This window comes from Ambystoma mexicanum, chromosome 7q (assembly GCF_040938575.1).
Source record: "Ambystoma mexicanum isolate Mex_15411 chromosome 7q, UKY_AmexF1_1, whole genome shotgun sequence".
NCBI classification, from domain to species: domain Eukaryota; kingdom Metazoa; phylum Chordata; class Amphibia; order Caudata; family Ambystomatidae; genus Ambystoma; species Ambystoma mexicanum.
The window spans coordinates 575,050,130-575,076,686 of NC_090941.1; the positions used below are offsets into that span (position 1 = coordinate 575,050,130).

Here is a 26,557-nt window from a genome sequence, read left to right on the forward strand (position 1 = left end):
TCTGCCGGCACCTCCCTTGCCCATGGTGCCTCCCCCTGCGCTTCCACCTGTGCCGCCATTGTCCCCAGTGGACAAGGCAGTGCCTGACTTGGCTCAGCAGGAGCCGGACCTGTCAGATGACCCTCAAGGCGATCAGGACAACGAGGACCTGCCCCGCTCTACCAGAGCCTTCCATGACCGGGGACTGGACATGATGAGCTTCTTGGATGTTGGGCGTGCTTTCTGGGGCGTTCACCTTGTCTCCTTTGGAGCGTACCGGTCTGTTCTTGCAGAACGACATTCTGGCCGAGGTCCGAAGAGTTTGGGAAAAACCACACTCGGGACTTTTTGTCAATAAAAAGATTGACGCGAGGTACAGGCTACATTCCTCGGAAGAAGTGGCCTTGTCGTCTTGTCCGCCTCCCTCCTCCACAGTGGTGGCTGTGGCCACGTTGCAATCCAGACTGCGACAGCAACCTAGGTCTTGGGGAAGGAGGACAAGCTCCTGGACTCCCTAGGGAGGAAAATCTTTGCCAGTTCGGCCTTGCAGCTCAGGCAGGCCAATGCAGAATTGATTTTGGCGGGAGCTAACATGCGGATGTGGAGAGGTCTGTCGGAGTTTGAGGAGCATATCCTGGTCGAGAAGCTGGAGGATTTCAGAGGAGGCCTTTCCGATGCCAGGGTCTTGGTCCAGGATCTCCTGGAGGCTGCGGCTCATCACATAGACACCTCGGGTCGGGGTCTGATGTTAGGGGTTGATACCTCGCGGCAAGCCTGGCTGCATGCCACTAAGTTCTCGAAGGAGGTGCAAGACAAGGTCCTGGACCTTCCATTTGATGGTAAGGAGCTTTTTCACTCTTCTACTGATGTGGAGCTCACCAAAACCAAAGACAGCACTCGGACGGCTAAATCTTTGTCTGTTCTGGTTAAACCTCCCTTCAAGACTCCAAGACCGTTGTTGCAAGGGCGACCTTCCTCTGGTTTTAGGGGCTTCCTCGACCGCAAAAATCGCAGAGTGGATACTCCTGCAGGGAATAACCGCCGTAGACCACAGCGTACGTGGTATTTCTCCCGCTCCTCAGCCTCCTCATCAGGTTCAGGTGGCACCGCCACCGATAAACCTGCCAAATGAGTTTTCCGTGCTCGCACGAGACCCCGGTGGGAGGACGCATTGCATCTCATTGGGAGGCGTGGCAGACCATCACAGAAGACAGATGGGTCTTGTCAGTCGCTCGAGCGGGCTTCCGCTTACCTTTACCCCCTACCCCAACCCTCCTTTTCAGCTGTCGGGCTCACCCTCCCTCAAGGCCGAGGTTCAGAAACTTCTGCTCCTCAGAGCTGTGGAACCCGTTCCCCTTGGGGAGCGAGGGGAGGGCTTCTACTCCCGGCTGTTTACGGTGCCCAAACTCAACCAGGCTGGCCTGCACACCATCCTAGACCTTTCCCAGTTCAATCTTTTCTTACCCCAAGAGAAATTCAGGATGATCACGCCCAGCCAGATACGGTCCTCCTTGCGGATGGGCAATTGGCTCAGCGTTGTGGATCTTCAGGACGCGTACATGCATATCCTGATTTGGAACCCACAAAGGAGATATCTCTGCTTCTCTTTGGGAGAGGAGCACTTCCAGTTTCGAGTGCTTCCTTTTGGCCTCAGCTCGGCGCCGCGTGTCTTCAGGAAGATGATGTCGGTGATTGCGGCCTAACTTCGTCTCCAGGGTATCCATGAGTATCCGTATTTGGACGACTGGCTCTTATGCCGGGGTGCGCCCCGAGGCCTTGGTGCTACCAAATTGATGTTCGAGGCCCGCGCGAGGTAAGGCTGTTACCGGACCTGGGTCCGAGGTCCCTCGTACAGAGGCTAAAAGCTACCAACATTTCTGAGGGTCTGGCAAGGCCTTAACAGTGAAGGTTGTTTCTCACCGTTCCTGCTCTTGCGGCGACACCAGATCTGTTGAGGGGGCAAAGAAGGGAAATTCTTCTTTTACCGGGAGCGCCTTCCTGAGAAGGCTAATTTGGCGGTTGGTATGTTGCAGAAACATTCCAGGCCTCATAGTACCGGCTCTGCCGAGGTTCCTTCTGTTAAGGCTAAAGTTAAGACCCCGGATCCATCGACGGGGACCCCTGCCTCACTTCCTCACGTGCCGCAGTTCCCCTCAGGTGATGACAAAATGGCACCCGTTCCCGCCATGACTACAGCGGCCATTTTGAACGCTACCCCTACAGCTGCGCCATCGGCCTCAGGTGTAGGGCGAGTTTCTCGGCCTTGTGCGCATCCTTATCGGTCAGTTTATGACCGGAATGCTCGGATAACCCTTCCGCACAATTTTTTGTTGCCTGCGGGGTGGGCACCTTTGGTTGATCTGTCCATCCAGATATAGGAGTGGGCCATGCTTCATGGCGTCTGGCTGCTTGCGGTGCACATCCCGGGCCAGCTGGATGTCACAGCGGATGCCCTCAGCCGGCGGACAGTGGTCAGCTACGAGTGGGAGTTGAAGGCGGAGGTCCTCCCATGGATTTTCTTGCGTTGGGGCACACCGGAGGTGGACCTCTTCGCTACGGCGGTGACCAAGAAGCTTCCTCAGTATGCCTCCAGAGGGGGGCTGGGAGCCTCCTCTCTGGGGGATGCTCTCGAGATTCCATGGCACAACATGAGAGCTTACGCCTTCCCGCCTCTGCCTCTAGTTCATCGAGCAATTGGGAAGCTGAAGAACTCTGTGAACTGTTCCCTTCTGCTCATGGCCCCGTGGTGGCCGGCCAGTTTTTGGTTCTCAGAACTTCAACACCTGTCAGTGTTTCTGCTGATCAGGTTAACAGTAACCCCAGATCTTCTTCATCAAGGGGAACAGCAGATGTGGCACTCCTCCCCACAATCGCTCAGCTTGGCGGCATGGTGCCTGAGTTCAAGTCTTAGAGCTTTTTAACTTGTCTACGGATAACATGCGTATTATCCAGGCAGCCAGGGAACCCTCACCCAGATCCCAATACAGGAGTAAATGGCTCAGGTTCTGTAGTTGGTGTTTGGAAAAGCAGTTGGATCCAAGGGTGGCTACGATTGACAAGGTGCTGTCCTTCGTGTCCTCCCTAGCAGAGTCGGGTGTTTACGTTCTGTCATGCAGAACTTACCTTTCAGCGGTTTCCGCTTATCTTGCTATAGACCAATGCTCTTATTCTCTGAGTAACCCAGTGGTTAAGAGGCATTTTGCAGGCTTTACACTCCTCTACCCTCCGGTTCGTAGTCCGCACCCGCCTTGGGACCTAAATGTAGTCCTGACGGCGCTGTGCCATAAACCCTTTGAGCCAATGGCTATGGTTGACCTCAAGTACGTGTCCTGGGAAGTGTCCTTTCTGGTCGCCATTACGTCAGCGAGAAGAGTGAGTGAGCTCCAGGCATTGTCGGTGGAGCACCCTTTCTTGGTCTTTCACAAGGACAAGGTAGTCCTTCGGACAAACCCAGCTTTCCTACCAAAGGTAGTGACCGAATTCCATCTGAATCAGTTGATTTCCCTTCCGGTCTTTTTTCCGAACCCTGCCTCGGAGGCGGAAAGGGTTCTACACTGCCTGGATGTCCGAAGAGCTCTTAAATTCTACCTGGACAGGTCTTCCGAGCTTCGGAGCTCTTCCCAACTGTTTGTGACCTTCGGTAAGCCTCAGGGCAGGTCGGCGTCTAAGGCATCTATTTCCAGATGGATTACCGCCTGTATCACGGAATCTTTCACCGTCCAAAAGCTGAAACCTCCTAAAGGTATCCATGCACACCAGGGGCAAGGCAGCCGCGGTTGCTTTTCAGAAGTATGTTCCCTGGGAGTCCATCGCTAAAGCGGCTACTTGGGCCTCCCCATCTGCTTTCTGTAAGCATTACTGCCTCGATATAAGCTCTAGAGCTGACGCTCAGTTCAGCCAGGTTGTGCTGAAGAACCTGTTTCAGTAGGGGGTATTTTCATCCACCCATAGTTCCTGTAAGGAGTGCTTGGGAATCTCCCATAAGTATGGAGGAAAGGGGACGGGACGTAGGAGTATTACCAGGTTACTCACCATAGTGACCACCTTACTCCTAGTTCATAGTCCCCTTTCCTCCATACGCCCGCCCGCCGTCCCCTCTTTTATTGTTCCTCTGTTATTGCTAATGGGTCTTTGACCCTGCGATAGAAAAGGACTGATGGGCGATGCGCGGGGCGGAGCCAAGGTGGGCGGGGTTACGGCCGCGTGCCGGGCCACGCGCAGGAAAGAGGAGGGACACATTTTTGAAAAAAATGTGGATGCTTTTTACAAAGTGCTCCGGTCCAGTCCCACAGGACGGAGAGATGTCCCATAAGTATGGAGGAAAGGGGAGTATGGACTAGGAGTAAGGTGGTCACTACGGTGAGTACCCTGGTAATTCTTTCTTTCTGGCACCCCAGCATCAGGGGTCTCCGCATCAAGGAGGAGTCCTCTTCATCTTTTGCCTCCGGGAGGCTTTTCTGCTGTTCCTGAATCGGGCCTGTTGACAGTGACCACTTTGGATTCACGCTCCGACCCCTTTACCCTCGAGGGTGCAGCAGTCGGCCCAAACAAAAATATCCATTCCTCCGTCAGTCGACCTCCCCATCTCTTTGCCTTTGGTGTTCATGGACCTGTGGCTGTTGGTAAGCAGATGCCTGTCCTGTGCTCAGACCCACTAATCCTGTGGATTTTAGCTGGCCCAGCTGCTGAAATCTCCTTCTGAGGGCAGGCTTCTGGCTAAACTCCAGATCATCATGCAGTCCCCTTTCATATGGTGTGCTGGATTTCCATGAGATGTTGCCGCCCCATTGGCGGCCACCTATGTAGTGAGTATCAATGCATAGATTACAGTATGGAAGCCTGTGCAACAGGGGCCTCCACCCCTTTCAACACACTGCCTACTCTGTTGCTGCACACACAATTGCCCCAGGGCCACTGCTGCCATCCCATCCTGCTCTCTCCCTTCCTCTAGAACAAACCCCCCGGCCACCCCTCTTTGACCTAGGAGATCTAGGGGACATGAGATATGAGCAAGAGGAGGACTTGCCCTTTTCGGCAAAGGCTTTTCGTGAACGGATCATGGAATTGTTCAAATTTCTGAACATGCCTACACCAAAAGGTCCTCTGGACAAGAATGGAATGCTAGGAGTGGTGTCACTGGCACGTGCAGGTGATAATTCGGGTGTGTCATTGCAAAAAGATGTCCTGGTCTGTCCGAATAGGGCTCAAGCCTAATTCGGGCTCAGTGGTGAATAGATGGATAGACATGAGGTACAGACTTTTGCCCTTGGAGGCTGTCTCCCTCACTTCTCATCTTCAGCCTGCCGCCTGTCCAGTCAAGATCCACAGGAAGCTCCTCTCCGACCTCTGCGCTGGGGAAGGAAGACAAGTGCTTGACGTCTTCGGCCGAATGGTATGCCAGAGTTCAGCACTCCAGGTGAACAGTCCTGTAACCAATCGGCAGCTGTAGCAGGGACTAGTTGAATTCAACCAGTTCCTGTCAGTGGATGAGCTCAATGCCTTCCATGCTGGTCTCTCTGATGTCAAACAGATTGCCAAGTATCTCCTTCAATCAGCGGCAGACCATATATATCTTCCAGAGGCATGGCAGTGGGGGTTGACCTGAGAATACAAGCCTGTGTACAGTCAATTAAATGTGTGTTGGTCGTCCTCCATAACAATATAGGCAGCCCATTTGAGGGCCTTAATCTTTTTCATTCCACCTAAGACAAGGAGCTCCAGAAGAAGGCCAGCACCAGACGGTCAAGTCTCTGGTAGTGCAGGATAAACTCGCCCTGAAGTCTCATCTCTTCACAAAGGTCACCAGAGGGCAGGTTCTCCTCTTTTGGGGGCTTTCAGGGTTTCATGGAGAGGCTGACCAGACAGGCTGGTCGCTCTCCCGGCTAACCCAAGAAGAAACAGCAGTGCTCAACCCCCAGGAGATTCTTCCAGGGACCTCCGTATTCCTTTCTTCACAGCTGAGGCAAAAGCAATGACCGGTTCACTCATTTTAATTCCACTCTGGTTGCAATCAGAATGTTTCCATCTGGAAGAATGGAGGGCAATTTCCTCTGACCCTTCGGTCCTTTCGGTTGCCAGGTGGGAGTACCACTTCCCTTCTTCTGACTTCTTCCTTCCGGGCTCCTGTGTGCCAGCACCAGACACTCTTTATTTATTTATTTATTTTTTTTCTTTATTTACCCAATTTGGTTTTTTTACAAAAGAAGTCCTTGTCGAACTATTTTTCTGTCGTGTGAAGGCTCCTCAGGGCACCACTCTGGATCAACGAGACGTATCCTTTTTCAAAAGTTTACTAAAAGTCAGATAGTCGGGAAGGCTATTTACCAGGTGCCGTATGGGAAGAGATGCCTGGAGCGGTGGCTTTTTTAAGGGCCAGTTCCAAGAATTTTGCTGCCAATCTCGACCATCTGGTGGAGTCACCTGCAATCAGCCGGAACCATATGTTTTCTTCGTCTAGGACTGACGGCTGTGTAATGAGTGGTTCCAAGTAAGCCTGCCTTTCCAGCGCTAATGCTGTACACGATGTAAGGAGGTGGCGGACTGTCTCCACTTGATCCACAATTCCGCATAGGCGGCAGTTCGAAGCAGACGCAAGAGCTCTGGTTGCCAAAACTTCCCTGGTGTGAAGTAAGTTCAAACGAGTACGCATATATACTTTCCGCAGCTCCTTATCAGGGAATTTTTCGCAGTACCTCAGGGGGGCCTTTAGTTGATTGCGGCTTGGTGGAAGATGTTTTCGGGATTTGTACTGGAGAATTTCTTCACTTGTGTTGATCCAATCTTGTTGGAAGAGTTTGGTCTTAACTCGTCCAGGATTGGAGATAAGCAGGTCCTCGTCGCAGTTGACTTCTTCCAGCTTTGTTTGTATTTTGTTAACCCACTCTACTAGTGGTTTGCAGGATCCTTTACTGATTCCGGCAGCCACGACCAAGTAAATCGGGAGAGCACTTGGCATCCGGATTTGTCTGTAGAGCAGTATGGCACTTTGCATCACCACTGAAGCCAGGGATGGTAGACCGAGATCCAGACACTCTTTAGCTTCTCAGCCCTTGAAGGTCTTGGACATCAGAGAAGTGGCAGAGGTTCCACCATCATAGAGAGGGGTAGTTTCTTTCTCCAGCCTGTTTACTGTGCCAATAGCAAACCAGGCGGTAGGACTGGATGATATGGACCAAAAGTCATAGCTCAATATTTTTGGGCTGATATATATCTTAATAATGTTAATGTGGGTTAAGTGCTTAGTTTTAAGCCAACTACATGTAAGATGCCAATAGTACTAACCCTGTACTAACCCTGAACAGTAAATGTAAAACAAAACTGTAACATGTTAACCTCATCCTAAAATTGCAATGCATCACAACAATAATGGCGGCAATACTAACAAAATGCAATTAGGCTGCACATCCCTAATATCGATATTAATGATATTGTCTAATCCTATATCTCTTTTCGGAAAATATATCGATCTATCTCCAAAACTTGATATATCGCCCAGCCCTACCATGCTGACAAGCACAACATCCTGGGCCTGTCCTTCTTCAACACCTCACTCCCCTTGAAACGGTTCAAGATTATCACGCTGGCACAGATCAGGTCTGCCTTCTGCCAGGGAAACTAGATCTGCACACTAGATCTGAAGGACGCCTATCTGCATATCCCAATTTGGGAACCGCACCACTGTTTTCTACACTCCTTCCTCAGGAGGCATCCGTTTCAGTACATGGTCTTACTCTTCAGGCACCACGACCTAAACCAAATACATTTTACTGTGGCATCCTTCCTCAAGCAGGTGGGCTTCGACATCTGCCCATACCTCGACAGTTGGTTAATTTGGGCCATCAGTCAGTTGGAGGTTAAGGCCTCTCTTAGAGCAGGACTCACTCTTCTGTTTCATCTTGGCCTGTTGGTGAATCCAGCAAAGTCATAGACGCCTACCCAAAGACCGGCCTTCATTGGCTTTGTTTGCGATTCTTGCTTGGCCAGAGTCTTCCCTATGGAAGAGAGGATACAGAAATTCCTTTCAACATGTTCACTAGAGACTAATTGGCCTCATGGCCTCCTGCGTCCTGTCTGGCGTGAGGCCAGGCTCAAAATGAGGAGTACCTAGCTATATTTGGCTTGCATCTGGTCTCAGAGCACCTGCATTCCGCTATGATCCAGGTTCCCACTGTCTTTACACCCAGACCTGAGGTATGAAATGTGTTCCAACCTCAAAAGAGGAGTATATTTTGTTGGTGTGGTGAATGACCCTGGAGGACCTGTGGGTGCATCATTTGCGGGATAGAGAACTAGGACAGTTGCACATCAATGTTCTTGAACTCTAGGCCATATTCTATGTCTTGAAGGCCGCCTTCCCGATCATCAAGAACGCTTGGATCCAGATCCTGATGAACAATGCCACTGCAATGTTTTACCTGAACAAGCAGGGTGAGACCAGGTTCCTGCAGATAGTTGCACTGACGCTGAAACTGTGGAAAGGCGCTCCTCTGCAGGCCGCAGGACAATCATTGACAGGACCACCACCTTCCAAGAAGAACACCCAGCAGGTGAGTGGCACTGGTTCACGAGTGGCAGCCCTCTTGGAATTGGCACAAGACCTATTTTCAAAATGGGGGACTTCCCTTCGGTGGATGCTTTGACTCCTTGCAACTCCAATTGACCTTTCTTTGCCCCCCGGCTGGGCAGGCTGTGTAACTCTCTGAGGGATGTTCTGTCAATCGTTTGGGAGGGCCAGACTTGATGGAACATTGTGCATTCAATCAATGCTCCCCTCATTCATAAGCTGCTCAGGAAGCTTATAGAATCCAAGACCTGCTCCATCATCCTGGTGAAGCAGCTATGGCCAGACAGATTCTGGTTCTGACCTCAAGCTCCTGGCTTGGCTACCTCCTGCCTGGCTTCCCAATGGACTGTATCTTCTGCTTCAGGAGTGCTGCAGGATTTTACATCAATCCCTACACTCTCTTCAGTTGTCAGCCTGCATCCTGAGGAGGTGACTCTGGGACATCTGGGCTTGTCAAGAGAGAACCTTGAGGTCATCGTGGCTGCTCGTTGTCCACCCACAAGAGCTCAGTACAAGGGAAAATGGACAAGGTTTTTTTACTGGTGCCTGGAGGCACGTTAACCCTCTCTTTTGGGGATTAGATCCTGTTGTTTCCTTCAGTTCTTATTTGGCTTTATGTTGGGTCCTGCCAAACCTACTCTCAGCAATCGCTATCTACAAAGATGTGGAAGGGGAATGCTTCTCGCTATCTAATGCTTTGTCACCTGTTTTCTCCCGTATGGTTCCTCATCTCGTCTGGGACCTCAATGTTGTCCCGACAGTGCTGGCTCATAGACCCTTTGATGCCATGGCCATGGTGGACCTGAAGTCTGTGGCCTCCAAGGCGGCCTTCTTCGTGACTGTCATGCCGGCTCACCGAGTTGGCGAGCTGAAGAACTTTTTTGCTATCAAAACCTTTTACAACACACCCTTCATTTTAAATCACTGTGCCTAGTCCATCAGGGATTTTATGGTATCGGTCCAGAGTACCTGCAGCAACAGTTTCAGCCGTATGTTCCTGCCCATGCCTTACGAAATGGTGGCCACTTTCTTCTGGCTATCCCCAAGGTCCACCGTGTGAGAACTGGTGGCCGTTCTTTTTCAATCAGAGCTGCTTCCCTGTGGAATGCTCTTCCCATCACTTTGCGTATGGTTTCGGCCCATTTGCAATTTAGGAAGACCTTAAAAACTCTTCTGTTCTAGGTCCCTTGTGTTCTTCCACTTGATTTGTTGGACCAGCTTCAGCACCAAGTTGCCCTCGGTGTTGGTTGTGCTACACCCTCTCAGGGTGTGAAAAATGATAACATAATTAACATAACATTCCTTCTTACCAAATTTTGTGTCTGAATTTCACATCAATCAGGAAATTGTTTTACTGGTGCTCTTTCCCAGTCCCACTTCTGAGGGGAAAATTGTTTTCCACAATCTCGAGGTTCATCAAGCACTGAACTCTATATGGATATGACCAAGCAAACCAGAACCTCCCACAGGTTCTTTGTTCTTTACAGCTGCACCATTACATCATTGAAAGCTATAGGTCCCTTGGTCTGCAGCCTGCCACAGCTCTTCATGCTCATGCTGTTTGAGCCAAAGTGGCCTCATTTGCTTTTCTTAAGACCTGTTCCCTGGGAGGTTATTGCCGAAGCCGCCACGTGTGCCTCACCCTGTACTTTCTGTTGGCTGTACTGCATAGACCCCAGTTTTCGAGCAGGCGCTCGATTTAGTACAGCAATTCTGGAGCACTTGCTTGGTTAGTTACCATCTGGAGATTAAGGACCACCAGGAGATGAAGGACCACAGCACCTCCAGTGTATGAATGCCGGTAAATCTCCCACAAGTATGAAGCAAGTGATGCAGGGCGTAGGATTAAGGAAAAGTTGCGCAGCTTAGTGACTACTGTATTCTGTGAGGGGTCAGAAATGAAAGCGGGACAAAGAGCTGTCCTGTTTGTGTTATTGACTTTTATTCAAATTAAAAGGTTTGGGAAAATGCCTCTGACCCTATTCTAAAGGTGAGTTTCCGCTGCCTAAAAACGAAAAACGAAGGATCTGTTTTTGTCAGAATGTCCTAAATCACAAAGCTATCCTTGTGTCCAAAACATTCTATCTTGACCGTCACACTAAATCACACTAAATCAAAATTCCAAGTGACAATGGAAAGGTCTATAACCTGGTATTCACAAAAAGGGGTTCTTAAATAAGAGCAGAATGGCTTAAACGGAAATGTTCTCTAGATGGTGGTTCCCTTCCCCTGAATTCTTCACAGGGCTCACACATGTCTCTTGAACTTAACAGTTCTTTATACCTTCCTTGGCCCACAACAATATTGTTAAATATTCACAGTTCAGTCTGTAAATTCTCCTGCAACAAAAGTTCCTTCGTTTGTATACTCCCCTGCCATAACTCTTTATGCACTTCCAAAGGCCTGGTGTACTCTCCTGACAGGACGTCTTTTTGCACTCTCAAAATGCCTTAGTTCATCTTTATTATTCAAGTAGCATATACCCTTCTGGTTTTGGTAATCTACTTGATAAACCATCTTCACTTTTACTTTGCTTTCTGCAATCTTGCAAATCTTCTGCCGTTTTTACTCGTAGAAAATCTTCTTGCCGTTTCTCTTTTGTAACTTCCCAATATTCTAATTCTGAAAGCGCAAAAGGGTCCCCACTCTACTATGGCAGACTCACCGGATTATTGTAGTGTTTCCAGGCTTCCACGCGCTTACACAGCATACCTTCCCTGCCGGTTCTCCAGTCTGCGCGGCTCTAACGTCCCTCCAGTCTCTCTCGTGGCTCCGCTTCTGCACGCTGGCTTCTATCTAACTCCTGGTAAGGACGGTGCTGCTCCTCTTGGCTGCCGGACACCCAGGAACCCTCTTGCTGTTCCTGGTGTCTTCACGGCCTGCCTCGTGTGCACCACATTTCTTTCCTTCTCTGCCGGTGAGCCATCTCACCATCCAACACCGGCTCATGGCTCCAGCTTTTGCACGCGACACGTGCCTCCAGCTTCTATGCACCGACTCGTGCCTCCAGCCTCAGTCTGCCTTCCCTAGAGAGATAGTCTTCTCTTGAGCTCCTTCTCTTGGGGCAATGACCATTTTTAAAGCTTCCACGCACTGGGGTTTTCTTACAATGACTAGTACGTTCACCACACTTGCTGCGCAGTATGAACCTTTTCATCTTCCTCCTCTCAGTAGTTGAGTAGTTATGGGTATTGAAGTCTACTGATATTAACTGAGGATTTAGGTGATTGTGAGAATTAAAGTCCCTTGATGAGGTCTGATGCATGATTCCTGAACGATCTTTCTTAATGAATCTACATAGAAGATCAGTTCTATCGGAAAGAAAACTAGAATTGAAAGGGAGCTTTTTGGAGCTTTTACTCTTTAGGGTCAGGGATGGGAGGTCGGCCTAAAGGGTACTGGGAAAAGATGTCCTTTCTTTTCCTATAGGGGAAAACGGCGGCATGGCAACAGATCAACAGGGTCTTTGGCAACAGGGAGTCTTTCTCATTGGTGATACCGCGTCTTATCCAATGAAGCCATTATATCTCCCCGTTGGCTATCCCCTCCCATGTAATCCTCCGTCAGACAGCCACCTTCAGGGTATGGATCAGGTAGCGGCTGCCATCCCCTGGCCACGTGGGAGGAGGTTACCGCTGGGGTATCCGTGATGACTCCATTGGAGTCCTCACAATTCCTAGACCATAGTCCCTCTTACTCCATCCTCGTCCCACCTTTCCTGCTAAACTAATCGTCGGGTACAGCCCAGGGGATAGAAAGGGAGTAGCGGGATGAAGCTGAGGGCAGCACCTGGAGAGGCGTGGCAGCATGCCCATATACGCAACCAATCAAAACTGAGGGAATGTTTGCTATCTGCCAAAATGCTCTGGTCCCGTTCCTGCGAGCATGAACTCCCACAAGTATAGAGGAAGTGGGTCTATGGACTAGGTATACAGTAGTAACTACAGTGAGAAAACCTTTCCTTTACTCGCCACTTCTGCCAAGTGTATAATCACCTGCCTAGAGTGTAATCACAGATGCTGCCTATTGTTTATGTTTATATGGCATTGCTGCTCTTTATACAGTCGGAAACCGCTTCAAGTCGTTAAAAAAAACACTACAAATACATTGAACACAGATTTGCTTCCAGCATAGCTTAATACAAATAACCAGCATGTAATATCCATTACATGAGAGGATGTTTAGGTAACTCGTACAAAACAGAATCTTTAAGCTTCTTTTTAAAAAGTCCAACTTGGCTCAACTTTTAAAAAGATTTGCATAAGGAATTCCAAAGTGTTACAACCTGTGTGTAATCCTGCCAGAACCCCGCTCCCAAACAAGAAACCCTTTCTGATCTAATCTCCCATCCACTACTTTGGCCAGTTTGTTACTCCCGATAAAGATGGATGGAAAATTACTGGTTGGTGGCTATGTGTGCTATAACGTGTAGGTATAGACGTGCAATCTGCACACATACTAAGTGGCTCTGCTTCTAAAATTTGGATGGATTTCTGGTCCAAACAAGGCACCGGTCCGGTCCTATACCTGAGTCAGTATGCCACTAGTATGGAGTAAAGGGTACCTAGGAGTACAGCAATCACTTATGTGTGTATACATTTTACATTTTCTTTCTCAGACCAGGGTTAATTGATGTCCCTTTTTTTTTTTTTTTTTTTATTTTTTTTTTTAGCAAATGCTTTAATCCACCCACTTATTCATTTTTCTACCAGCTACTGGAACGAATCAACACTGGGAACCGAAAGCCTCTATAAATAAGCCTTGAAGGCAGTGCATGCCAACCGACTCCATGCCGCCAGGTCGAAGAGCATTTCTGACCACTCTCACATACTCCGGACCTTACCAGGAATGTGGTCTTATTTTCTTGACCTTAGGAGATGGTCAGTTAAGATTGCTCCCGCTATGCCAATTGTTTCCTCCTCTGCCTTTGAGACACTTACCCGAGCCCTTCCCTCTGAATCGAGTCTCTCTGCTACCACAAGAACCCCCTATGCTCCTAGTGACATTGACTGGCCATTGGCCTCAGCCCTTTTACCACACCCTCTCCCAGGATGAACAGGTTATCTAGTAGGCCATATCCAGTTGTCAGCACTACCGTCCCATCTCCACCGGTGCTGAGTTTCTCTTTGACCCCGACGGATGGACCCAAAATCAATCTAGCAAAGATCCTTTCTGAACTTCAGGATCCCTATGTCCACATCCTGATTTGGCACTCTGCCTTCATCACCTTAATCCATCAATTTGTGGCTGGTGGCACCCAGTACCAGTATCCTGTCCTCCTCTGTCTTCAGCACTGCTCCAAAAGTGTTCTCATAAAAATATGTTCACCGTAGTGGCCTCTTCATCAATAGGTGTCCTCCTTTTGGTACATACCTATATGATTGACTAACTGTTAAGAGCATCCAGCCTATAAGTAGCGTCCTGATCCTCAGCCTGCTGAATTGGACACACAAGGTTTCAATTTCCAGGAACATGATACTTGACTTTCAGGATGTGTGCAATAGTTTACTTTCTAGTCAGCACACTGCGTTCAGTGAACTCCCAGCCTCATATCTTCTGGTAATCTTTTTTTTTAACAATCTTCAGGCTGCTACTCACTCAGTTACAACAGGTCAAACCATGGAGTATGGCTTCCCAGCCAATGCTTTGCCTTGTCCCTCTAGAAGTCAAGAAATACATGACATGATGGTTGCTTCCTGCGACACATTTCAGGACACACCATTTCAGACCGACCGATTCCTCCTCTTACAGAAGGGGGTGCTACAATGGGCCTTCCGCAGATTCACAGATTTGTGCCTTTTACTCCCTGCTTATTTGCAGTCTGGCACCACTGGTTTTGGAATTGGAATTTACACAGTATCCTCTTGCGGCAGTTCAGGTCAACTGTCTCGGCAGAATTGCCCCCTGTGGCAGTCTTGTATATGTTTTGCATACTAGCTCACACTTCATCACCTTCCCCCCCACCTTGTAGAACAAGTAATACTGTAAATATGCCTCCTTGATGGGGATTGGGTTGAACTCCTGGGGAGAGGCATATCTCTCCCTATTTGCATTCCACTCAATGTCCTTGTTTCAAATGTATTCTGAATGTTCACTTGATTATAACTACACTGTGGTGGCCCAACATGTTTTGGTACTCCATCTACTTCAGCTGTCTATGCAGTGCCCTGTTATCCTGCATACTAGATGTGATCTCTTCAGTTAGAAGGTGGAGTTGATCATTCATCCCATCCCTGAATAATTGACCTATCGTCACCTAGTTCTCTTGCACGATAATGTTCAGGTTTTGTCAGCAGCCACGATATCTTCACACAAGAAAGTGGACCAATTTTTGCTATCGATCTTTGTAAAGAGATTGCTTGTTGCTCAATGTTGTCTTTTGTTTCGGTCAACCTGGTAATGTCTGGAGCAAAAGTGGATTTGTGATCTTATTTGACATTATTGTAAGCGAATCAAATTGTGATTTGGCATTCCCCCACCACCTGCAAAATCCTGTGTTTAAGCGCAATGTTGATGGCCTACTCCATCCTTTACCCCTACTTTGCAGTCATCATCCATTTTAGAGCTTTAATATTGTGATAGTTTTGGCTCAACAGCATTTTGAACCCATGCTAAGGTAGATTTGATGTTGGTTACCTAAAGCATTGTCATTTTTGGTATCCTCACCTTTGTCAAGAGTTAGCAAGCTCCATGCACTCTGTTCTGTCAACCCTATCCATTCTTTCACTCAAAGGTACCCAAATGTTCTCTGTGATTTTCATCTCAATTTGGTGTTTTTTCCTATAACAATCCTTTAAATTAATTTTGCAAAATGTAATGTCTATATGACCCTTAAGTTTCATTTAGTTATCAGTTGGTCCGTTGGATGGTCTGGATACTTTCTGTGAACTATGAGGGGAGTCTAACCTGGGAAACCAAGTGGCTAAGAACTCTATTTTTCACTGGATTGCCTCATCCATTTTGGAATACTATTAGATGAGGGACTCCTTCTACCAAAGCATAGCCATGCTGCCTCTGCTAGTGCAAGGGCAGCTTCAGTGGTTTTTGAGAGGCATGTTGCTCTGTAGAGCTGCAGGACTAATGCTCAGTTTGACCAGTTCATTCTAAAAGAAATTTGGCTAGGCCAATGTCTTACTTGACTGCCACTTCCCCTGTATGATGAATGGTTAAAAATCGTCAACAAATATGGAGGGAAACAGACGGAATAGATCATTATAAACTCATTTCAGTGGCATGTGCATAGTCCCATTTCCCTCTAGACCTCCTCCATCCCCTCTGAGGTGCTCCCCGCTCTTTGTGTGGGAGACTGAGTCACAGTGGACTGGGGTGGTCTAGCTACTGCACCGTGTGGCCCCACAGAGTGATAGTAGAGGCTCTCACTGGAACCTGGTCCCCTTCTCAAAATAAGACTGCTCAAGTAATTTCCTGAGTTTGTGTTGCTGTGCTCTGCTACCACCAGACTGTGTTGCCCAGCAGCCCACTGGCTGGACAGAGGAGGTGTGCTTATCTTGCATGAAGGACACAGGATTGCATACCCATAAGGGGAGTCCCAGAGATACACAGTTACGTTCTTAGAGCTGCCTGGACTATCAATCAGCCAGACGACTTTAGTTCTCAGGATACCTCATACGGAAACAAAGCATTCCACAGACTGAGACAGGGATACCGCATGATGCCGCAGAGCTACGGCCACTTATCAAAGGACTTCCAAGATGGACCTGCACGCTTTCTACCCCTTTGCAACCCCAGACTCCACGGCAGAGCTAATAGAATCAATAGTCAATAACCAATGCCGTAACCCGACTAATAACAAACTGAAAACAGTGCAAATCTGCCGAGGCTAGGAGGTGAGGTGGAGAGCTGTACGTCCTGGAATACCAGGCAGAGCAAGGCTTAACAGAAGGGCTCCTCTCAACTACTTGCCGGAATTGAATAGTCAAAGCCGAGGTCCTTCCTCCAGCAACTGCTGGTGAACGCTAAGTGGTTCCAGGCCCTGGCAAGAGGAGCCATGGTCAATGAGGGGGTCCTGGTGTAAAGGCTGAGCCCAAGGCCTACGAGGCCTTCTGTCAGCCCTCAAACCCAAGGCTTAGGAGAGAGGCCTGTTGTGAATGCTGTAAAAGAAGGCCTATGAGAGAGGCTGGTTGTGCATGCTGTAACCCAAGGCATATGAGACTGGCCTTTCTTGGATCCTGGTGCCAAGTTCCAGAAGGGACAAGCCCAGGTTCAGGAGGGATAGGTTGTGAATCTTGAGACCCAAGATCCAGGAGGGCCCTTTCGTGAATCCTGAGACCCATGGTCCAGGAGGGGACCTGTCATAAATTCAGGAGTCAAAGATCCCGAAGGGACCTGTTGTAAACCCTGGGAGAAACGAAGGACAAGTCTATTTAAAAAAGAAAATGTTTGTATAGTGGAGTAGGAACAGACTATCTAGAGTAGGTTTTCAAACTGTTTGTGCTGGCCATTTCAGATCTAGATCAGGCGCAGCGGAGCGCAGTACAAGGTTTGGATAGCCAGCATTTGGGCATGCTGGCATCTTTTAACAGTAGCACAGTACTGTGAGTTGCATTCTGTGCATGCATTGGGATTAGTCCATGGTCTGGTGCTGTTGAAAATACGATATTTGCAAAATTGGAGAATTATGGGGGCATTTCGCGTCAATACTGGGATCTAGTTCCAGAGGGTGGGTGGATTGTTTGTGGATCCTTTTTGCGGACTAATATGTGATTCGAGATGACTGGTCGATCTGCTTTGCAAGGAGCATATGCCACCTTATGTGTGTAATTTAGGAGCCAGGTACGTACACTGCTTTGTAGATGATGCATGCAGTCTTGAACAGTATCCTGGCCCGGAGAGGAAGCCAATGTAGTTCTCGTAGGACGGGTGATTCCGTCAAATTTCTGCACACCCATAATAAGACTTACTGCAGCGTAGTGGACTTATTTTGGGGGAACCAAGTGAGCAGCCAGGAGTCCGACATAGGGTATTTCACCAATCGATATGTGAGACCACAAGTACCTGCACTATGGTCCAGAGATCCTGCGGCGGGAGGAAGGGATTATTTTGCGAAGGGTGAAGATTTGGAGTCAAGCTGTTTGGGCCTTCTTGGCTATGTGTTTGTGGCTGCTATCAATAGAGAAGCCTAAGGATTTTGCTGAATCTGAGATGTGCGGATTAAATCGTTCAAGGTGTTTTATAAATGAGACATTTTTGGACAAATTGCTGTTTAGCTGGGAAACCAATAAGGACAAATTTGGTTGTGGCTGGATTAACCATGACGAGTTTGTTACTGTATTAAAGATATGGTTGGAACCATACTTAATGGCTACCTTGTATATTTCCCTCATAGTGTGTTCTAGATGGTCTGTTCAAATGCAAAGTAGATTAATGGAGTGATAAAGCAGTCTGCAAAGCATGGCACAATGAGGCTAAGCGGGACCACAGATTCTTTTTCTAAACGAAATAGCTGCTGCACAGAGCACTTTGGTCCCGCTTCCATTGTTCACCATGGCATTCCCCAGGGGTCTAGTCTTTCTCCCTGGCCTTTCAACTACTACCTGGCACCTCTTGCCCACTGCATCGCTACATTCTGCTCTAACTTTCAGTGTTATGCAGATGACACCCAGCTCTCCTTCCAGCTCCCCTCAGCCACCTCTGCTCCTTCTCTTATACCAGGCTGTCTGGCCGCAATTCTGGAATGGTGTGCCGCCAATAATATCTGCCTTAATGCCAGTAAGACTTAGATCCTCCTCATTGGGACACCTGCTCCCTCCTTCTCTCTCTCTCTCTCTCTCTCTCTCTCTCTCTCTCTCTCTCTCTCTCTCTCTCTCTCTCTCTCTCTCTGTCTCTCTCTCTCCCCTTTCTCTCTCTCTCACTCTCTCTCTTTCCCCTTTTTCCCCTTTCTCTCTCTCTCCCTGTGGGGCTAAGAATCTTGGTGTCATCTTCGACACCACCCTCTCCTCACATCTCTGACGTCTCTAAGAAGTCACACTATCAGCTGCACTTCCTCCGAGGTATTCTGCCCTCTCTCATTTTCCCCCAGAAGCTCACTATCTCCAGAGCCCTGGTCCTCTCTAGGCTGGACTATTGCAACAGCCTCTTTCTAAATCTGCCTGTCTCTACTCTTTGACCTTTGCAACTTATCCAGAACAGGACTGCAAGACTTGTCCTTGGCCTCAAGCTCAGGGATCGGATCTCTCCAGCTCTCAAATCTCTCCACTGACTCCCTGTGGCTGCAAGGATCAAGTTCAAGACCATTTGCATCGTCCACAAGGCATTTTGGGGCTTAGGAACGCACTACCTCCAACTTTCTCTTCCTAAACATGTTCCTTTTTGAGGCCTCCGCTCATCCACCTCCAACTCTCTGAGGGTCAGACGCTTCTCCAAGCAGAGAGTGGGGGGTAGATCTCTTTCCTCTGCTGGGGCCTCACCCTGGAACAGCTTCCCTGCCTCTCTGAAACTTGAGCAGAACCACCTCATGTTCTGGAAGCAACTCAAGACCTTCCTTTTCTACTTTCTCTCTTCCTCTCCCTTGCTGATGTTCTGACTGCTCTGCAAACTGGTCACCTGGCCTCCCACTGAAACTTGGGCCCAGGTTCCTGCATGTCCATTTGCCTTTGCACTGCCTCCTGGCTCCCCCAGCACTTAAAGATCAGTTTCTGCAACCCTAAAGTCCCCTGTCTCTGCACTTATGAGCCACCCTGCTGCAGCACTTATTGAGTTACCTGCACACCCCAGCTCCCGGCAATTCTCCCCTTCTCTCTTCCCTGTACCTGCGCAATCTGAATGACACAAGGCCTAGTAAGATTGTTGTTTTGTCCTCCCTCTGTCCCCCCTTCTTGTCGCGCCTAAAAATACTTGTGCAAAGGCGCGTTATAAATGACACATATCATGATCCTGCAGGCATAGAGGAAAGGGACTCTGGTGTTAGATTTTTGAATCACTAAGGTTTTTGCTCCTTCTATTTGTGGCCTTTGACACTTCACTATGCAGTTCCCATTCAGCGTCTGTCATGACGTAATAATGTCCTGCTTCCTTTGTTCCTTTGTCACCAACCCCACTCTGGTACTTTCATGTCTGCCTCCAAGGTGAGCCCCAGATAAACATCCTACCAGGTGCAATGTTCTTCTCAAACTGGAATTCCATGGCAAACGCGAAAACCCCTCTGATCATCATGCTGGATGCATGCATTTGATGGAAGAACTTTTGGATCTTCTCATTACCAAAAACTCCTGAGACGGCCCTTACTTAAACAACATCTTCTCTTAATATCGTAATAGCGCGTGCTCACATTTATTTAGGGTATGAAATGGAGCAGCTATTCGAGTTGAACAGATAAGTTCAGTTAGCTGCGGTTTACGGAGTAGATCAGGGTTTAGCTTTGGGGACCCCTAGTGTTTCATTATCCTGTACTTTTTATATTTTGGATATGCTAGAAGGTTATCTATTTGCAAAATGTTTGAGGCAGTAATATGCCCACTAGAACTATGTGTGCACCCTCTGCGATGTTCACCAGCAGACATGTTTGGCCTTGCCTCGTTGTGCGTTTGGTCAATTTTGCATTTACAAAGTACAGAGTGTAATGTCTGACGCTTCCTTCAGGCTTTCATTGTTAGACCTGTTAGTTTCAATCATTAAATCAAAATAAAATGGTCCTTTCTGTTTTTTCATCATGTGGTACATAGCATTTCATTCCTACTGCCTATCAGACTGGCTGTGTTCTATCACCCTGTGTTTTAATTGCCATGCCATGAACGTTGTTGGCATTTGTATACTTAGTTTACTGTTGAGATTGCAGTATACCTTGATGCGACTGTTGATCGCTAAGAAAATGAGCCACCCCCACGTTTTTTAAATTAATGTTTTCCTTCTAAAATCTGGGAGCTGTACACATTTACACTGAGGCAAGCTTAACCTCTGCAAAATTGTATGATCTTCGTATACCTGCCAACATGACCCATTCCAATCTGTAGGTGTTTATCCAGTGCTGTTTTTTTCTTTGCATTCTGGGACTTGTCCGAGTTTTATAATGGTGAAAAGTGGAACTGCAAATCCCCGGATGCAAAGAAAAACAGGACTGGATATGCACCTACAAATTGGAATTGGTCATGTTGGCTAGTATGTCTTCGGCTATAATAAATTGAAATTCGATTTCTGTGTTGATTTAGGATGGTAAGTGTTTGCTAAATGGCTGCATAGCCATAGAAAGATTGAAGAAACAAAGCCAACCTTAATGATTTTTACAGAATACCCCGGCAAGCATTGCTTCTCCCCGCCACCCGCTATCACTCTTTGCTCACCATAAGATTAAAATTGGTACTGATTGAGACTAAAACCACATTTATAATGTCCTGAAAAACGAGGGGTTTCTTTTCACCTGCCCTTTTCCAGATATGGCATTGAAAGTACAGCGGTGCTCTAAATCAAAATGATGGCAAATAACTGAACTACTGGCAGCGTCTTTAATAAAATAAACATTTATCTTTGAATCCAATCTGGGACATTTGCAGAAATGGCAAGGCATTTTCTGAGAGTGGCTTTAAGTACTTTATGGAACCCTCAGAGCGAATGTACTGTCCATGTGAAAGTATTATTTGCAAACTGTATATTTATATATTGTATTATTAAATGATGGACTGACCTTGCATCTTTTCCATTACATTCTTACAGATAGTCTTGATAGAACGAAAGAGTATGACACCCAGGAACCAAGAAAAGAAGTCCAAAGACATTCTTCACCATCCTTCAATTTTCCTGATCACTATTCTTTTTGTGTTTGCAAAACATGGCAGCGAGTATTCTTTTCCATTACAGGAGGTTTGCCCCAGGTTTTCTGAATGTGTGCTGCTTTCGATAAGAACTTAATATGAAGTGTCAAACTCACTACACACCATGTAATCGCAGAATAGAATTTAGCATCATGTTGTGTTTCTAGATTTTGTACATGCGTATTTTTTTTTAAAAGTAAGGTTTGTGCCCTAGAACATCTTTCTCAAGATTCATTAAACTGTGATGTTTCTTTAAAGAGAAGTGAAACTGTAATTAAAAGTACCTCTGTTTGTATAACTGGCAAGTTTAGAGACATTAATGGCATGGCATTGTTCCAGTGACAGTCTTGTGAACTGTTCCAAACTGCTACTAAATGGCAAAGCATTGCCAATCAGTTGGTATCCTGCTCTTTTTGGTTTCGAGGGCAAAGCCTAAAAGTGATCGTGTTTTCCAGAAACATGAATGTTCATGTTAGTCACTTCAAAATGAAAAATATTTCTGTAATTTAATTTGTATCCATTGATTCCTGTTAATTTTTTCTTTCTTTAATTCAGAGATCACATATTGCCTGCGTTAGTATGTTTGCAAGTATTTATAACCTGTTAAGTACACATTGTAGACATAATAGCTCTTACTGGTACATGATTCTTCTAATAGTGATCCATTTAGCAAGGATTTTCAAACGCAACGTTATACATATTAAACCTCATTTACTGCAAAGTAAATATGAAACGATTTTGCAAAAAAAAACTGATGTACAGTTATAAACATTTTTGTATTTCCACTTTGTCATTTTAAAAAAAAGTGTTTGATAGTCCCTTTTTGTATACTTGTAGCTACTGATTTCCATAACAACTATGGATACCATGAAGTGTTAAACATTTGTTGATAGATGCTCAATGTTGTATTTATTTCCTGGCAGTCCTAATGTTTATGAACCCATAAGCTGAACACTCTTCTAAATCCACACACCTTCTCCACCAATGTTATTTCTAATTATTGAAATGCGTCAACTTGACTCTTAATTAAGTAATTTAATTTTGTTACGAATATTCTAGCTCCTTTCAAATGTCTAGTATTCACAGAGCAGGTTTACAGAACGTTTAAATGCATGGTTAATTGTTCCATGTAGATCCAATTATTGATTTATTAATTTTCCTAATTCATCATTATAACACGGAAAGAGCTATGAAGACCTCTTTTGGACCTTTGCATTTCAGTATGTTGTGGCACAGTGAGGCATAATGGCTTGGGATCTGAAAGACCATTTTATTAGATTATCAAGGCATGTGCTATGTGTAGTAAACGAGGTTGTGCTTAAGAAAATGCTGACTCCTAGCTGTGAACTCCTTTTGTAATGGTTGTGTGTGTTGGTACAGTTGCAAGCATCTCCAGTGCAGCGGTTTTATTACGTACAAAGTGGATATCAAATAAATGAGCAAACCTAAAATCTTCTTAGACTTCAAAATTCATGAACTAGTCCAAGTATTCACATTTACTCCAAAAATTGTCAAGTGACATTTTTTTCTTAATTGTTTGAGTGGTGTAATACAGCAAATTATTTCCCTGAAACATATACTCAAATAAAAACACAAAGTGTGGTAATATAAAGTCTTACATAAATCCACTGTTCGTAGGATAGCCTTCTATTCTCAAACATTGGAAAACCTTGTTTTCCTATCATTTGTACCCATAAAGCAAAGTGTCAAATTTACAAAAAGTTGAACATAATAAAATGGTTAAGATGCAAAGTTCAGACTCTGGTTGATCCAAGACTACTAATGTAGCATCTTTTTGTCACCATAGTAAGCCAAAACCTGACTATATTAGTAATTGAGCCTTTTTTCGTTTGCAGTCTTTTTCAATTAAAAGGGCTTTCCTTACATTAGCTGTCTACCTTTTGACAATAGTCCATTTTTTTGGTTTTCAATTTCTTTGGTTAAACTTGACCTAGCTAAAATTGTATCCAATTTTCTCTTGCAACACTTAAACTACAATGGAAGACCTATTTTGTTTTCTTCACCACATGTAGGCTTGGGCATGTTGTATTAGTTCTGAAGACACTGAGATTCTATATTGCAATTCACCTCAACTCATTCTATTAGATGCAGTGAAAACCAACAAAGGGCAATTAACCGAAAACTAAACACTATTGGTTTCCAGTACTGCGTGCTAGATTTTCTTTTTGTAAGAATTGCTTTAAATTATTTTCTTGAAATACATTGTACAGATTGCCCTAATCTAAATATTGTCGATCTGTTTCTCTGGGTTTGTAAAGTATATTGTACTGTTGACCTATTCAAATATTTTAAGTAGAAAGATGTATTGTTTCAGTGATATTACATAAATATGTTTATTTAGGTAACATAATTATTATTGGAAATTTCTGCTTTCGTAAGTTTACATGACAGTTTTTAAAAATGATTTGGTTTATAAATTAGTTGCACAGCTTCAACATGCAATCTTTTTTGGAAGGAATAAGAAAATATGGGACCAATTTAAAAATTATATAAAATTTGCACTTGGTAAACCACTGGATGTATATCGATACGTTATGTACTGATTTGAAGTTCGCTTTTCATGATGGTATTTTTAGGTTTCTTAATTTATAACTGATTTTAAACACAATTTTCTTATGTTTTGTAATAGTTACACTTGAGGGGTAACTGGCTTTTACAAGCCATCAAAAGTTTACTTGCATTAAAACTGGCCTACTTTCAAAGGGATATTTTTAGATCTGAAGTTACTAAAATGTCTGCATGTAAATATTGCTGGTTGTACTCTTGTGCAGAGAAATAAAATCCTGCATATGCTTAACTTGAAATTCTATAACATTCATAATAAAGTTTCATATTTAGATATTTTCTGATAAGTGCCTAGTTACATTGTACTTAATGGACACAAGAATTATGGATGGTGTTGAATGGGCTGTATACGTAGATTATTGTCATGGGTGTCTGTGGTTTTGACATATTGTTCAGTTAATTTAGATGTGATACCCTGGTAGCAATAACATAAGAGGAATTAATACAAAATGTACGTAAATTCAGGTGAAGATGGAGCAAAAACAACCGTAGAAACTGGATTATCCAAAGCATAGTTACCAGATTTGAACCTCCTGCTCAGTTGGCAATCTGTCCTGTTTTCCCTGCAGTATGTATAAATTGGCCTCTAGAAGGGGCTGAAAGAATCCTTATTTAGAACTGAATGTGTTGTTTTAACTTTGTGAGTGCTCATTCTGAAGTGGCCCTTCCCTCATTTGCTTGGGCATTCTTATTGTCTCTTTTCCAGCCTTGCATAACTAAAGTACGCACACTGACCCTGAAGGCACCATGTGGGAGGGTGAAAGGTGGTTACTGTTGTTCACTTGGAGGTCTTCCAAACGCAGGGGACGTGGTTGCAGTCACAAACTCATGCGCAGGGGATCCTGGTGCAACTGTGTCAACACACACGCACACTTTGGCCTGACCCACTGCTGTTGTTAACAAATGCACACCACCTGCAGCATGTTTGTGAGAATGACGAGGTGCACCAGTGGCTCCCTAAAAAATGTGCTGCAATGCTCTCAATTGTTGCTGGAGTATCTTTTCTGTTAATGAGGAGCCCAGGCTGTAGCCCGCAAAGCCTATGTGTGCTGCTCCATTCCCAGCCTGGAGCTTTGTTAAAATGGCTGCAGCTATGTCTTGCTACACATTTTATTTGTTGGTGACAATGGTCAGAATTTTATCAGTTTACAAGAACATCCTTTTGCTGCTGCTGCTGCTATCTAAAATGTGTAATTTATTTTCTAGATCCAATTCAATAAAAGGAAATTGTTTGTATACCTGCACTCGCTCTACTCTTCACTCATTCTCCTCTCACTTGCCACTGCTTGCCTTCACCCCCAATTCTCTACATCCTCAGCCATGGGTCACCCAATTCATGGGCGCTCTCCGCACAGAAATGCTTCGGCTGCAATGCAAATTTAGGCGTACCCACTCGCATGAGGACCTGCAACTCCACCCCTCTGCCCTAAACTCTCTCAAGTCCACTCTTGATTGTGAGAAAAGGGAATTCTACCTAACTTTCATTGACTCGTCCAACCATCCTTTCACTCCTCCTAAGTCTATAACTATCCAATCCACTTTCAAAACTAATGACCTAGCTGAATATTTCGCTGCAAAAATGTTCCCTAAGGAGAGCCTCTCTCCTGACCTTCCTCACACTCCCTGCTCCTACATTTTACACTCGGCCTACTCTACCATCATTGTCTACCTATCTCCCACTTTAGTCACAGTAATACTGAAAAAGTACTGTCTCTACTAATAAAGGCTAACCACTCATGTGCCTCCTCAGACCGTTTTGCTCGTCAGCTAGTCAAGCCTATTGCCCCTTTTTGGCCTTTCACCTTGCTGAAGTCTTCAACCTGTCCTTCTGCTCAGCTTGCTTTCCCTGTCTTCAAAACAGCCATAGTCAACCCTCTCCTAAGAAAGCAAGGGGCTGACTTGAACCTACCACCTAACCTTTGCGCTTTGTCTTTTCTTCCAAACGTTTCTAAAATGCTTGAAAGGGTTGTGTTCAACCATCTTACCAATTTCTTAGGCATCCACAAACTTCGAGACCCCCTGCATGCAGCTTTCCGTTCCGGTCATTCCATGGATTCTGCTCTCATGTTATGCTATGTTAATACATTTATAATGCAAACAAGAAAGGAGGCATAGAGGCGCAGGGAGGAGAACCACAAAACATAACAAAGACCAAGGACAAAGACAGAGAGTCTGTACAAGTTAGATAAAAAGGGGGGAAGATTGCAGGGCTACATGAGGAGTGGGATAGGGAATCCAGAGACTCATCTAAACGAAAAGGTTTTTTGTTTTTTCCTGAATTGCTCATTTGAAGCTATTTCACATAGGTCTGGAGGAATAGTGCTCCATGCCCTTGGCGCGGCTGAAAAAAGGACGCTGTTTCTGACCAGTGTACGTTTAGAATTAGGAACCGTGAAAAGGTTCTGGTCATTAGACCTTAATATTCCCTGCACCAGTTTCCTTTCTAGAGTATCGCTCAGATATTCTGGATTAATCCCTACCGAACACCTATGTGTTATAGCCAACAAGCTCAGTTCTTGCTTCTATTGGTAGCCAATGCACGGTTTTGTTGGCTTCCGCGACATGGTCTCTTCTCTTCAATCTTTCAATGGTTCCCATGGCACTATTTTGAAGAACTTGGCGTCTCACGCAGTCTCCTTTTCTGGTACCAACTAGGAGGCTGCTA

The 26,557-nt window shown here is 45.9% G+C and overlaps 1 protein-coding gene across 1 annotated transcript in view; it reads left to right on the forward strand.

Moving 5' to 3' along the window:
• The window catches only part of FOXO1 (forkhead box O1), a 119,094-nt gene extending 94,915 nt beyond the window's left edge, over nucleotides 1-24,179 (forward strand). The window contains exon 3 of the mRNA XM_069640729.1: nucleotides 21,209-24,179. The gene's annotated coding sequence lies outside the window, so the exon portion shown is untranslated. The remainder of the gene's footprint in view (nucleotides 1-21,208) is intronic.
• The last annotated feature ends 2,378 nt before the right edge of the window (nucleotides 24,180-26,557 follow it).